The 13,644-nt window shown below is 38.9% G+C and overlaps 1 long non-coding RNA gene across 1 annotated transcript; it reads right to left on the reverse strand.

The window, feature by feature from the left end:
* Positions 1-9,425: 9,425 nt before the first annotated feature.
* On the reverse strand, positions 9,426-12,741 carry LOC107826667 (uncharacterized). The gene is made up of 2 exons (XR_001657334.2): positions 12,201-12,741; positions 9,426-9,734 (listed from the first exon to the last, which is right to left on the reverse strand). It is a non-coding gene; the product is annotated as an uncharacterized LOC107826667 (long non-coding RNA).
* Between the last annotated feature and the right edge of the window lie 903 nt (positions 12,742-13,644).

Genomic DNA, 13,644 nt, shown 5'->3' on the forward strand with positions numbered 1-13,644 from the left:
ACTGAGTGACGGATATAGAACCTACTGGAGACGCTCAAAGTACCTCTGATAGTCCTCCCTCTGAGTGATAGGAAGAAACTTCTCCAGAAATAATTGAGAGAACTGATCCCAAGTCAAAGCCGGTGACCCAGCTGGTCTAGCCAAACAATAATCTTTCCACCAAGTCTTGGCGGAACCTGACAGACGAAAAGCAGCAAAGTCGACCCCATTGGTCTCCACTATCCCCATGTTCCGTAGAACCTCTTGACAGCTGTCCAAATAGTCCTGGGGATTCTTTGAAGATGTACCACCATAGGTAGTAGTGAAAATCTTGGTGAATCTGTCTAACCTCCACAAAGCATCATCAGACATAGCTGCTCCATCGCTGGTCTGAGCTACAATACCCGGCTGAACTACCCCAATTAGCTGAGCTGCTAGAGTCTGAAACTGTAGGGCCATTTGCTCTGGAGTGTGGGTAGCGGGAGTCTGTGCTCCTCCCCCATCCTGAGAGATGGCTAGTGCTACAGGAAGTAAGTTTGCCTAGGTGACGCTCGCCATAAGGCCCACTAGGTGGACCAAAGCATCTTGGAGTACCCGGGTAGAGATGAACCCCTCTGGAACCTGAGCTGGCCCTGCTGGAAGGGTCTGGGCTAGAACCTCATCATCAAACTCTACCTGAGGCTCTGTCGCTGATGCTGCTGCTCTGGGCTGAGCCTTGCCTCGGCCTCTAGCACCGACTCGGCCTTGTCCTTTGCCCATCATAAGAGCTGCCACTAGGGGCTCGGGCTACTGATCAGAAAATGAAGAAGCACGTGTTCTCGCCATCTGCGAAAGAACAGAGTAGAAGTTCAATTAACATTGAGAAATCAAATCGCACGACAGAGAAGAATAGATGTGAAGTCATTCCTAAACTCTGTAGCCTCTAGGGGATAAGCACAGATGTCTTTGTACCGATCCCTCAGACTCTACTAAGCTTGTCCGTGAATTGTGAGACCTAAGCAACCTAGAGCTCTGATACCAACTTGTCACGACCCGAATTTCCCATCATCGGGACCGTGATGGCACCTAACATTGAACCCGCTAGGCAAGACAACATTACTAATTATTTTACCTTTTTACTTTATCTTTTAACAATTTACAAGTTAACATAAGAACAACAACGGAATAAAATGCGGAAGAACGGAATTTAACAATTTAACTTAATACAAATACAAATCCATAATAAAACTCTACCTAGAACTGGTGTCACAATCTCACGGACTGTCTAAGAATACTACACATAGTGGTCTGAACAAGGAAAATACACATTTGTCTCGGAAATAGATAAAACTATAATGGAAATATGATAGATGGGGACACCAAGGACAACGGACGCCTGCAGGACTACCTCAGGTCTCCATTGGACTGAAGGTAGTAACCTCGAACTACGATCTGCAGGGTCCAGTACCGGGATCTGCACAAAGTACAGAGTGTAGTATCAGTACAACCGACCCTATGTACTGGTAAGTGCCGAGCCTAACTTCGACGAAGTAGTGACGAGACTAGGACCGACAACCATATAAACCTGTGCAATTAAATCATATATGAGAAGTAATAATAACAAGAATTAAACAAAGTAAGATGAGAAAAAGGGGAAACATGCTGAGGGGGATATCAGGTTATGACAATGATAAAGTAAAGCGACAAAGTAAATATCAAGCTAGAAGCAACGGAAATGATAACACAGCAACAAGTGCATGGCATCACCCTTCGTTCTTTTACTCTCATCCTCACCATAGAAATCAATAGAAACGGTACGGCATCACCCTTTGTGCTTTTACTCTCTCATAAATATGGGACGACATCACCCTTCATGCTTTTACTTTCAATAATGGCACGGAATCACCCTTCATGCATTAACACTCACAATATCGGCACGACATCACCCTTTATGCATTAACACTCACTCACAATATCATGCACGACATCACCCTTCGTGCTTTACGCTCTTCCTCATCCAAAAAAATGAAATGATAACATCCCGGCAAGGGAATCAACAATAGAAACATCAATAGAAACAATATCGTCCCGGCAAGGGAGTCAACAATAGAAACAATATCATCCCCGCAAGGGAATCAACTATAACCAATCTAGTTTCAACAGTTACTTCACAAAATAAACCTCAACTTGAGCCAATACTCGACAATGGTCAATTACCAAGAATTTATCATAAGTCTTGTTCCACAGTGCTAATCATCAATTTAAGCATGAACAATACATAATAAAATCACAACAATCTTAATATAATACTTAGGGCCATGCTTGTCACCAATATATAGATACTCGTCACCTCACCTATACATCGTACTTAACACTAACACATAGCGAATAATACACTAACACATAGCGTACTTGACACTAATACATAGCGAATAAGACACAACACATATTCCCTCAAGCTAAGGTTAGACCAAACACTTACCTCGGATTCCACGACCAAACTCAAGCTTCAAATACCGCTTTCCCTTTAGATTCCACTTCCAATTCACTTGTATCTAGCCAATATTAACTTATTAGCATTAATTGAAGCCAAAGAAACCAATTCAAATGAAAATTTACAGATTTTCCAACATTCTTCCAAAAAAGTGAAAACCCGACCCCTGGCCCGCTTGGTCAAAACTCGAGGTTCGAACCAAAACCCGTTCACCCATTCATCCACGAGCCCAAATATGTAATTAGTTTCGGAATCCGACCCCAGATCGAGGTCTAAATCCCTAAATTTATAAAATCCCCAATTCTATTAAAATCCCTAATTTCTACCCTTAAAGAACAAGATTTATGTCTAGAAATCTAATGGGTGTTGATGGAAAATGAAAGAAATGAGTTCAAGAACACATACCTATAATTTGATGTTGAAATTTCTCTTAAAAAATCGCCCAAGGTCGGATTCTAGGGAAGGAGATATGAAATTTTGAAGAAATCTCGACCTAGGTTTTGTTTTAAATTCGCTGGACAGGTCTTCTTAGCGTTCGCGAAGCATTGGATAGAAGATCCTTCGTGTTTGCAAGATACTGTACGTGTTCTCGACGGTTCCTCCCTGTCCTTTGCGTTCGCGAGCCATTCGCCGCGTTCGCGTAGAGTATTTTCCCCCTCCCCCAGGTCCCTGCCAGCAGAAATCTATCCGAAACTCACCCGAGACCTCGGGGCCCCAAACCAAATATGCACACAAGTCTAAAAACATCTTACAGACCTACTCGTGCGATCAAATTGCCAAAATAACACCTAGAACTATGCGTTTAGCATCAAAATTAAAGAAAACTCTCAAGAGCTCTTAAAATTTCCATTTTCACAACCGAGGGTCCGAATAACGTCATATGAATTCCGTTTCTTACCAAATTTTACAGGCACAACTTAAATACCATATTAAACCTTTACTAGGCTCCGAAATCAAAATACGGGCCTGATACCATCAAATTCAAACGTTGTTAAATTTCCAAAAGCTCTTATATTTTCAATTAAACAATTTTCTTCAAAAATTCATTTCTCGGGCTAGGGACCTCGGAATTCAATTTTAGGCATACGCCCAAGTACCATATTTTCCTACGGACCCTCTAGGACTATTGAATCACGGGTCTGGGTCCGTTTACCTAAAATATTGACCAAAGTCAACTTAAATTTAATTTTAAAGGCAAAATTAGCATTTTCCTCAAATTTTCACATAAAGGCTTTCCAGATGTATGCCCGGATTGCACATGCAAATTAAGGCAAGACAAAAGGATTTTTTAAGGCATCAAAACACAGGTTGACTTTAAACAAGAGATGAACTTTTGGGTCATCATAGTGCGTCTCCTAAAGATAAAACTCGAATGACTCAAACTAGGAAGTGCGTCTCCTTGGGATGAAACTTGAATGAACCAAACTAGTAAATGTGTCTCCTAGTGGTAAAACTTGAATGACTCAAACTAGGAAGTGCGTCTCCTAGGGTGAAACTTGAATGAACCAAAACTAGGAAGTGCGTCTCCTTTCTCAATTTAGGAAGTGCGTTTCCTAAATAGTATATCCTGAAAGACCCAGACTAGGAAGTGCATCTCCTAGGGGTGAAACTTCAATGACTCAAACTAGGAAGTGCATCTTCTAGGAATGAACTTAAATGACCCAAAAGTAGGAAGTGTGTCTCCTAGGGGTAAAATCTCAATTTAGGAAGTGCATCTCCTAAACAGTATAACCTGAAAGACCCAAACTAGGAAGTGGATCTCCTAGGGGTGAAACTTCCATGAATCAAACTAGGAAGTGTGTCTCCTAGGAATGAACTTAAATGACCTAAAACTAGGAAGTGCGTCTCCTAGGGGTAAAATCTCAATTTAGGAAGTGCATCCCCTAAAACAAAAATATAACTTGAAAGACCCAGACTAGGAAGTGCGTCTCCTAGGGGTGAAACTTCAATGACTCAAATTAGTAAGTGTGTCTCCTAGGAATGAACATAAATGACCCAAAACTAGGAAGGTCGTCTCTTAAGGGTAAAATCTCAATTTAGAAAGTGTGTCTCCTAAAACAAAAATATAACTTGAAAGACCTAGACTAGGAAGTGCATCTCGTAAGGGCAAAACTTCAATGACTCAAACTAAGAAGTGCATCTCTTAGGAATGAATTTAAATGACCAAATCTAGGAAGTGCATCTCCTAAAAAGTATAATTTAAAAGACCCCTACTAGGAAGTGCGCCTCCTAACGATTAAAACTTCAATCTCCAACTAGGACGTGCGTCTCCTAGGGATGAATTTAAATAACCAAAACTAGGAAGTGCATCTCCTAGGGGTGGAATCTCAATTTAGGAAGTGTGTCTCCTAAAACAAAAGTATAACCTGAAAGACCCAGACTAGGAAGTGCGACTCATAGGGGTGATGTATGATCTTCTCAATAGACTTTGCGTAAGTAGAATTGGGGCATTACACCTGAAAAATTCAAGCTTTGATATGAACATAGTCTTCAACCCTGTTTCAGACAAAGAAAACTTGTGAGTTTAAAACATGGTGGTTAGTTTGTGGCCTTGATTACGAGGGCGATTTCTCTTGCACTTGTCACGATTAACTTGGACTTCAACTTGGAAGACAATGCTTGTTATCAGTCGATCGCTTTTTCAGACAACCCTTATCCAAGAAATATTCCTGATTCATTCAAGTCCAATACCTTATGTCCGATGCATTGCACTCATGTTCTAGCATTCACCAAATCTTTGCATTTTACATCAATCCCAAAGAACATCTATTATCACCAACTCAATGCACAGACTATTCTCCTGTCTCTTATGCCATTTTGATGTGCTTGCCAGACTTGGCTTTGTGTGATTAAAAAGCTGGTAGCAGATTTTGAAGTCATTTCTCACTTGTTTCGACAAAAAACATACTCAAAAGGGATTCAAACAAAACAAGAGGAACAAAATAAAGATAAAAATGAGAAGAGATGGTATCTAACAAGAAAACAATTTTACCCAGGAAAAAGAACAAAGTAGAAACTAATCTTATTTGAAGGCCATCTCTACTGACCATGACATGCATTTTGGATTAAGCGGTCTGATCTGTCAAGCGAGTCTAATCTTTAACTCTCGTTATGCCTCTAAGTTGTGAAACTGGGCTTCAGTGCTATAATTCTCATATTTGATCCACGATCCTTAGTCGACTTATAGTGCCCTTGAAGGGTTTTCACCATCAAGCCTCTCCCATTTTGCTCTTTTTTCTCAACTCACCGTCGCTTTACGGTGCCCATTAGGATTTTCACCAATAAGACTCTCTCATTTTATCGTTTTCTCTCTTTGTGTTGAGAACAAGGTATTACCCATGATACAAGAAGATCATACTTTTACAACACACTTTATTTGGCATCCTCAAAGATTGGTCGGATGGCTTTTCTTTGGACCGTAATGTAGGCTTTTGGACAGGGTTGGAAAGAAAGGGTGGTATGAAGGCTCAAAATAATTTAAGATGAAAGGGTTCAAAATTACAACTTTTGAAATCAGATCTTTTGGCAAAATTAAAACTTCTGCCCCAGTTTCTTGGAGTCCGGGGATTTTTTTTTTGAATTTTTGTTTTGATGGGATTGAACCTCAGAGTAATGTTGCCTACGTATTCTTAGAAGGAATCAGGTCGAATGTAGTTCAAACATCTGACCTAACATTTTTTCATCTTTATTTCTTTTTCTCTTCTATTTTTTCTTTTTTTTTCTTTTCTCCTTTTTTTTCTTTTTTTTTCTTTTCTTCTTTTTCTCTTTTCTTTTAGTTTTCTTCTTTTTCTCTTTTTATTTTTCCTTTTTAGTTCATAACTCTTCTTCTGATTCCAAAAGAGAGGTATGAAATAAAACAAATTAAGGCTCAAAAGGGGTGGCAAAAGATAAAAGTGTTTGGGTAGTAGAATAAAATACCTTTGTCATACCAAACTTTAAAAATGCCAAGTACAAACAAGCAATTGAAGATAAGTAAAGAAATCATACAAAGTATCTATTGATGGCATCAACACAAACAAAAAGTGCCAATGGGCAATACCCTTGTCCCAACAAATGACCCTTGCCAGTTCGAAGCAGACTTGACTCAACCTTATCTTGGTGTGGAAGAATGCATTTCAGTACTGACTAATCTACCTCAAACTGCTTGAAAGACATCCCCTTATTGTATGCTCTCATCAACCTCTTGATTTCCCATACTAACTGCCTTAGTTTCACTCAATTCAAGCTTCAGGTTATCTCAAAATACTTGAATCTTTACTTGTTTCCTCAAATGCATCCTTTTATCATATTCAAAACTATGTCATTGCTTCATGATTAGACTAACTTTCAAGATCAGGCTGAGAATTATGCGTGCATGTCGTGTCACTAGAGTTAGCATGAAAACTATAAAAACAAAAGTGACCTAAACAAAAACTGACTAGAATTAACAGAAAACAGGAGATTGCATTAGACAGACGGTGAAAAGGGTTTGAACAAAACAACCAAAATAGACATGGGTTACAACCCTGGAACAATCCTAGATAACACTAGATGAGTTACTACAACTAAACGAACTAGGAAAAATAAGAAGAATAAGGGTTTGAGCCATAAGACAATATCCGAATTACAACCCTGAAATAACCCGGACAATAGAAATGACAACAAAATAAATCACCAAAACTCCTCCCTGGCTAGCCAAGAAAGAAGTGTCTTTCCAATTACCAAGCTCGACATCTTAGCCATTGAGTTCCACATCAATATTACCAGAACCCCCACAAGTCTCCTTTATGTTGACCTTAGTAAATAGATTTTGGGTCCCTTTTGCCAACTCATTCTTAAGATCAACCTCTGGAACCAGGACTGATAGCGCTGAAAATTTTTGCAATAAGTGGCCCTCCAAGAGATTCAGAAGAGTTCTCATATACCTTTTCCATACAAATCATTCCCACCATATGCATCTCATGATGAACAGACGATGGACTTTGGCTAGTGTCTGCTGCATTTGGATTTTGCATGGTAATGTCACCTGCATCAATAAGCTTCTGGAGTGCTCTTTTCAGATGCCAACATTTTTCTATGCTGTGCCCCGAGGCATTAGATCAATATGCGCACCTTTGAGAAAAATCAAAATTCTTTGGAAGAGGGTTCAACATTTTTATCTGAATCGACTTCAACATGTCCAATTGCCTCTGCCTTTGGAATAGACTGGCATATGATTCTCCAATAGAAGTGAAAGACTTTTCTCTTTGCTACTGCCTTCTTATTTTGTACTCCGTTCTTGGTTAGAACCTCTTTCGAGTAGGAGGTTGATATGCTTGTAGAGGTGGGTCAGACATTTGTTGAGGCGGTGCAAGCTGTTGCGGGTTTCGTGAGTGTGGAGCATATGGCGGTGCATTGTGGATAGGGTACTGGGAAGGTGAGGTATTACTTTAGGGATTTTGTGGAGGAAAGTAGCATTGATGAGGATTATTTGGAGTACGAGGATATTCATGGGGTCGATATTAAGGTTGAAAGCATTTAGCAGGAATGCCCACTGGATCCTATCGTTGGCGGGGCTCAGCAACATCATTTCTATCAATCGTAGAACTAACCCGAGCAACTTGTTCGTTCCATCTGAACCAAAACTCCCTAAAACTTTCCTTGGGTTCTTTTCCCATCTGAGATAGAGAGAAGCGGTCTAGGATAATATCTACTTTGTACTGATAGTGCCGAACAAAATCTTGAGCCATGTCACCCTATGCATGCCACTTACTGACATCTTGACGAGTATACCACTCCAAGGCCTCCCCATTCAAACTCTCACTGAAATACGCCATTGACAATTCATATTTCCCGCAAACATTTCTTATTTCACTACAATAACCCCTCATATGGGCTACTGGATCTCCACGCCCATCATATAAGTTAAACTTTGACATTTTAAATCCCGCAGGTAGATGAATATTCGGAAACATACACAAGTCATTGTAAGACATGTTATTTCCCATCCCTTGCATGTTATTTAAGGATTGTTCTATACCTTTCAGCTTTTTAGATATCTCATCTTGCTCCACTATCTTAGCAGGTTTTTCAGTTTTACCGGGAGGCTCAAAATGAGGAGTGTAAGAGTATGAATCCGAGACATTGAAAATTGGTTTTGGAGCATAGTGTTGGGATTCGAAGATTTTGAACACAGTTTTGGTAGAAGATCGAGGAGGAATAGTTGGTGGAGGAGCTATAAAAACATGAGTGATCAAAGGAGCGGGATATGAGGTGGTCTTGGGGGTGGAGTGTGAAAAGGTTGTGGGGAGATATCAACAGCTGTGGGAGTCTGGGCTTGTGACAGTGGCGGGATGGTGACGAGGCTTTCAATGTAGTTAGTGGGAAATAAGGGCGGAGGACTCCCACTAATCCAGGCTTGGCATATCTCGATCATCTGTCGTTTCAACCTTAGGACCTCTTCTTTCAACTCAGATTCTGATTCAACATTCTCCTTAGACGAATCAACAACACCTGTGTCCAAGTTTCTGCTAGCCATGGCTACCTTGCTCTTTGACCTTGTGTTGTACGAAAGACTTGCTAGAATGACACAAACTAACCACCTTCTCAATGATAACAATGAAAGTACCAAATAGGAGCAAAACAAAGCCAACATGTTAGCGTTAGGGTATTTATCAGATAGAAATATCACATTGCGTACAATGCACCTAGCAACAATTAACGGTTCTAGATTGACTTCGAGAGTGACGAGGTCATTCGACATCATCCCAATTTCGTTCATTTCAATCTTATCTTTTCTTTCATTTCTAGCACTTCTTGGCTTGCTCATTTTTCTTCCTCTCTTTTCTTTCTAATTATCAATACTTTCTTTCTCTTACCCCTCACGTCCCACAACTTCATTCTCTATTTTTTCCTCTTTTTTTTAGAGTAATGATTTGATCGAACCCTATGTAGGTTGCCTACGTATCATGTTCCATGTGAATCAGACCAAGCGTAGTTCTGAAAAAGTGATGGATAAAATAAACTAAAAAACAAGAATCTTTTTGGATTTTTCATTTATAACTTTTTTTAGTTTTTCTTTTTTTCAAAAATACAAAACATGAAGTACGGTAACAAAAAACTCAACAAACTCAACTTGACTACAACAAACTTTGACATCACCTAAAACACTCGACACTACTGTACAAGACTAGAAAGTAAAAGACAACATGAATGATAGATTCAAAACATAAAAGTATCCACAAGCAGCTCATGTATGCAACGGTCGTGACTAGACGGTCCTGAGGCGTCCATCATGCTAAAGCTTTGACAAATGGATCCATACCTGAATGAGAAAATAAGACCAAATAAAGTTTAGTGACTCAAAACACTATATCAGACCATCACCTTTCCAATTGGACACAACATGCAGGACATGATTGAGGCTAATTTTTGCAAAATGGCCGATGGGGCGACATGTGGCTAAAAATGCAAAATCAATTAGGATGACCTCTAAAACATGGGAATACCTCATGGAGTCCCATAAATTCTCAAGAATCACGATCCCTAAAATTGCTTTGCAAAAATGACCCCATTTTGCAAAAATGGCCTATGTGGCCGAAAAATGACTAAGCATGCAAATTCAACAGGAATGGACCTCAAACTGAGAGAAAATTTTGTTGTAGACTTAGGACTCTATTATATGGATCACTGAACCACTTTTGTGAAAATGGCCCCATTTTGCAAGAACAGCCGATATGGCCCAAAAGTGGAGACATGAATTGTGGATTCAAGTTAGGAGAACATGAATTGTGGATTCAAGACTCCAGACATAGTTCAACAAGCTACTTTGCAAAAATAATCCTATTTTGCAAAATGGCGATGTGGCCAGGAGTGGAAAGACAATGCAACATTTGGCTACGACCCCGAAGCCAAGAACTTAAGACTCACTAGAAAGACCGGACCCTATGTGAGCTGCCTACATATCCTGCCCCGAAAGACGAGAATCATGTATGCGTAGTTCGGGAAGATTGGACGAAATTAAAAGACTTACAAAAAGGGTCAATAGACTAGAAAAATGAGTTGCTTCTTTTTTTTTGATTTTTTTTAAAAATGGTATAAAGGTGTAAAATCTTTTTGGAATTTTTCTTTTTCTCTTTTGTTTTGGATTTTCTTGAAAAGTTGTGAAAGAAAAATATAACTGGGCCCTACTTGCTTCATCTTTATACTTCACCCTCTTTTCTTTCTCATTTACCCTCAACCATCATTGGTCCGCTAAATGACCCTTTTACCCTTAAAGAATGCAGCATGTAGCACATAGGGATGACTGAATGTGCTTTTGGGCCATAGGCCCACTTGACACAATTTGGACATGATTCCTACAAAGTAACATGGTACCTAGGACCGAACCCTACTAAGTAAACATGATATAATGCAAATAAAAATAACCTAAAGGCTGACCTATGTTTATGTTCACTAACAAGCAATTCGGGGGAGTGTATGGTCGATGGTGGCTGCTCAAGCTTTCCACCCACTCCATACGTCCGATGCTCCCTCCTAAAAGAAGGGTGACTCAACAAAGTGTTCGTGTACGCGACACTTTACGAGACTTGTAGCAGAAAGAAGACCCCTGGTTACGCAAATGATGATAGTTATAAAGTGGTAAACACATAAGGAAAAGCGATAAACAAATAACCAACAAAACAGGAAATACAACAAACAAACTAAACAAATAAAGTAAATAAAGAAAACAAACACCTCAATCAAATATCCTAAAAGACAATAAGATCAAGTATCAGCTCGAACCTACAACTCCCCAGCAGAGTCGCCAGAGCTGTCACACCCCATTTTTTACCTCACTTAACCCTCTTAAAATAGATAAAAGGATTTTTAAAGCTCGAAAGGGTTTTCAATTAGAAAATGACAAAGAATTGTGTTTCAAAAGGACTTTTCAAAGTTGCCACCTGACATTTGGTTTCGGTGTGTCAGGTCACCATTTTTAGAAATAATTTGTTCTTTTAAAACACAACAGACTCAAAAACTAACTGCACCAGAGATTTGGGTAAAGATGTTTATTTGACTCGGGGAGAAGGTGTTAGACATTCCCCGAGTCCCGTAACTAGTACGATTGCGTACTCAATCTAGTTGGCTTTAAAATATTCAAATTGAGGTAAAAAATACAGAAAAAGGAAAATAAACACACAAGAGGTCAAGGTCGTCCCCACCTAAATAAGAGATAATAAAATAAGAGAAAAATGCTAGAGTCTATAGAATACTATGCTCACTCCTCGATGTATCATCGACCTCTGTTTACATTCACTTCGGGGCATACCCCGGATAAAAATATATACAAAATCAACGTGACATTCCCCTAAATATAAATTAAAGGAACGACCACTCGTATTAGAAACTAATAATAATAAAGTGTCCTAATATTGCATATCTATGTGGGGTCGGCCTAAACATGTTACTAGCGATTCTTAATTAAGAAAAATAAATTTAAAGGCAGTGAAACAACAACAACGAGGCCATCAATTGTTATTGTCTTTTAGTTAATTTGGTACATTTCATTTAATTCAAAATTTTCACCCCAGCGACCCACTGAATCTTTCAACAGTGAACAATATCCATTTTTCATTTCAATTATCTACCATATGACTCAAAATATTCATCCAATCTTATTATGAACTCAAGGTAATGAACTGATCCAGCAACTAAATCAACTAAACAAAGGGTAGAAAATCCAGAAACAATTAACACAATTCATCAACTAGTGTAATGAGATGAAATAAAATAGGTATAAGAAACGGACCTTTATATAGATGAAAATTGATTGTTGCACTACTTTAAACTCAAAAATGTAACGAACCACGGACGGAACTCGAATCGTCATCGGAAAGCTCAAAACCAAAATGGCCTTAATCAAACTCCATCGGACTCCATGGTTTCAAAATTGAAAATCAGAAGAAGAAGAAGAATAAGCTATAACGTCAATATAAATAGCTAATTTTATAAGCTACTGTCACTTGGAGATGAAAGGACTCCATTCTTTACTCTCTATGACCGTCCCTTAGAGTATTCCAGATGCTTCGTTTCTGGTCTGGTGTGTGCGACTGTGGAGAGATGGAGATGGGTGGAGTTGAAGGGTAGTGTTTGGATTCCGGCGAGCTGCTACTGCTGGTTTTTGGCGAACAACGGCTGGTGGGAAATAGCAGAGGCGGCTGAGGAGGGTGGTCGCCGGGTGTGGCGGCGGTTGTAGGAGGAGATGGGGGGAGTTCGGCGTCTGCTTCTCGTTTTTGAGAGGGAGTTCGTTGGTTGGTTGGTGTGAGGTGAAGAAGAAGGAGCGGCTGATAGGGGGGGGGGGGGGGGGGTCCTAGGGTTATTAAATTAGGTCTCTTTTTAGTGAAGTGGGGGTATGGGTTAAGAGTTTAATTCCGAAAATGGGCCTAAAAATGGATTGTTTTGGCCCAAATTTGTTTCTTTCTCATTGAACAAGACTAAAAATACTGTCCACATATACTAATTAATCCTACTTAAGTAGAAATAACTATTAAAATAAAAGTAACTGTTAAAACAAACATATTTTTGGTATCTTTTAAATATCATACTAAAAAGTAAAAATGGGATTAGATTAAAATCATCGCAAAATTAAAATAATATTCCTACCAAAAATACTAATATTTTCGAAAACAAAGTGGAACTATTTTTGTATTTTTTTTAATTTTATTAGGTAGATAAACTAAAAGTAACTAGATAAAATATCAATTAGCTAAATAAAAGAAAATATTTTTGTAATTTTTATTTTTGTGATAAAATAGAGTAAAAGAGTCAAAACTAGTTAAAATAGCGATATTAGACCTAAACTAAATATTTAAATGCTAAAATGTGTAAAATCTCGGGGAGGGTAAAATATTACATGTCTACACTAATCCCCCCTCCCCTCGCAAAAGTAATTATATTTTTTTTGTAATTTCAAATTTCTATTTTTTTTTATTTTTCTGCACCCACCCCCCCCCCCCCCCCCCCCGCACAATTTTTGTAACTTTTTTTTGTAATTTCAAATCTCTATTTTTTAGTTTTTCTGCACACCCCCCTCCCCCCCCCCCAACCCCCTCCCCCGGAATATATATATATATATATTTTCAGTTTTTGTTTTTTCATCTTTCGGTTTACAAGTTCGAAATTTTACAAATTTCAAATTTATGAATTCAGAGGTTTATGTGTTTGGAAGTTTACAGGTTCAAAAGTTTGCGGTT

Source organism: Nicotiana tabacum, chromosome 1, assembly GCF_000715075.1.
Source record: "Nicotiana tabacum cultivar K326 chromosome 1, ASM71507v2, whole genome shotgun sequence".
In the NCBI taxonomy this organism is placed as follows: domain Eukaryota; kingdom Viridiplantae; phylum Streptophyta; class Magnoliopsida; order Solanales; family Solanaceae; genus Nicotiana; species Nicotiana tabacum.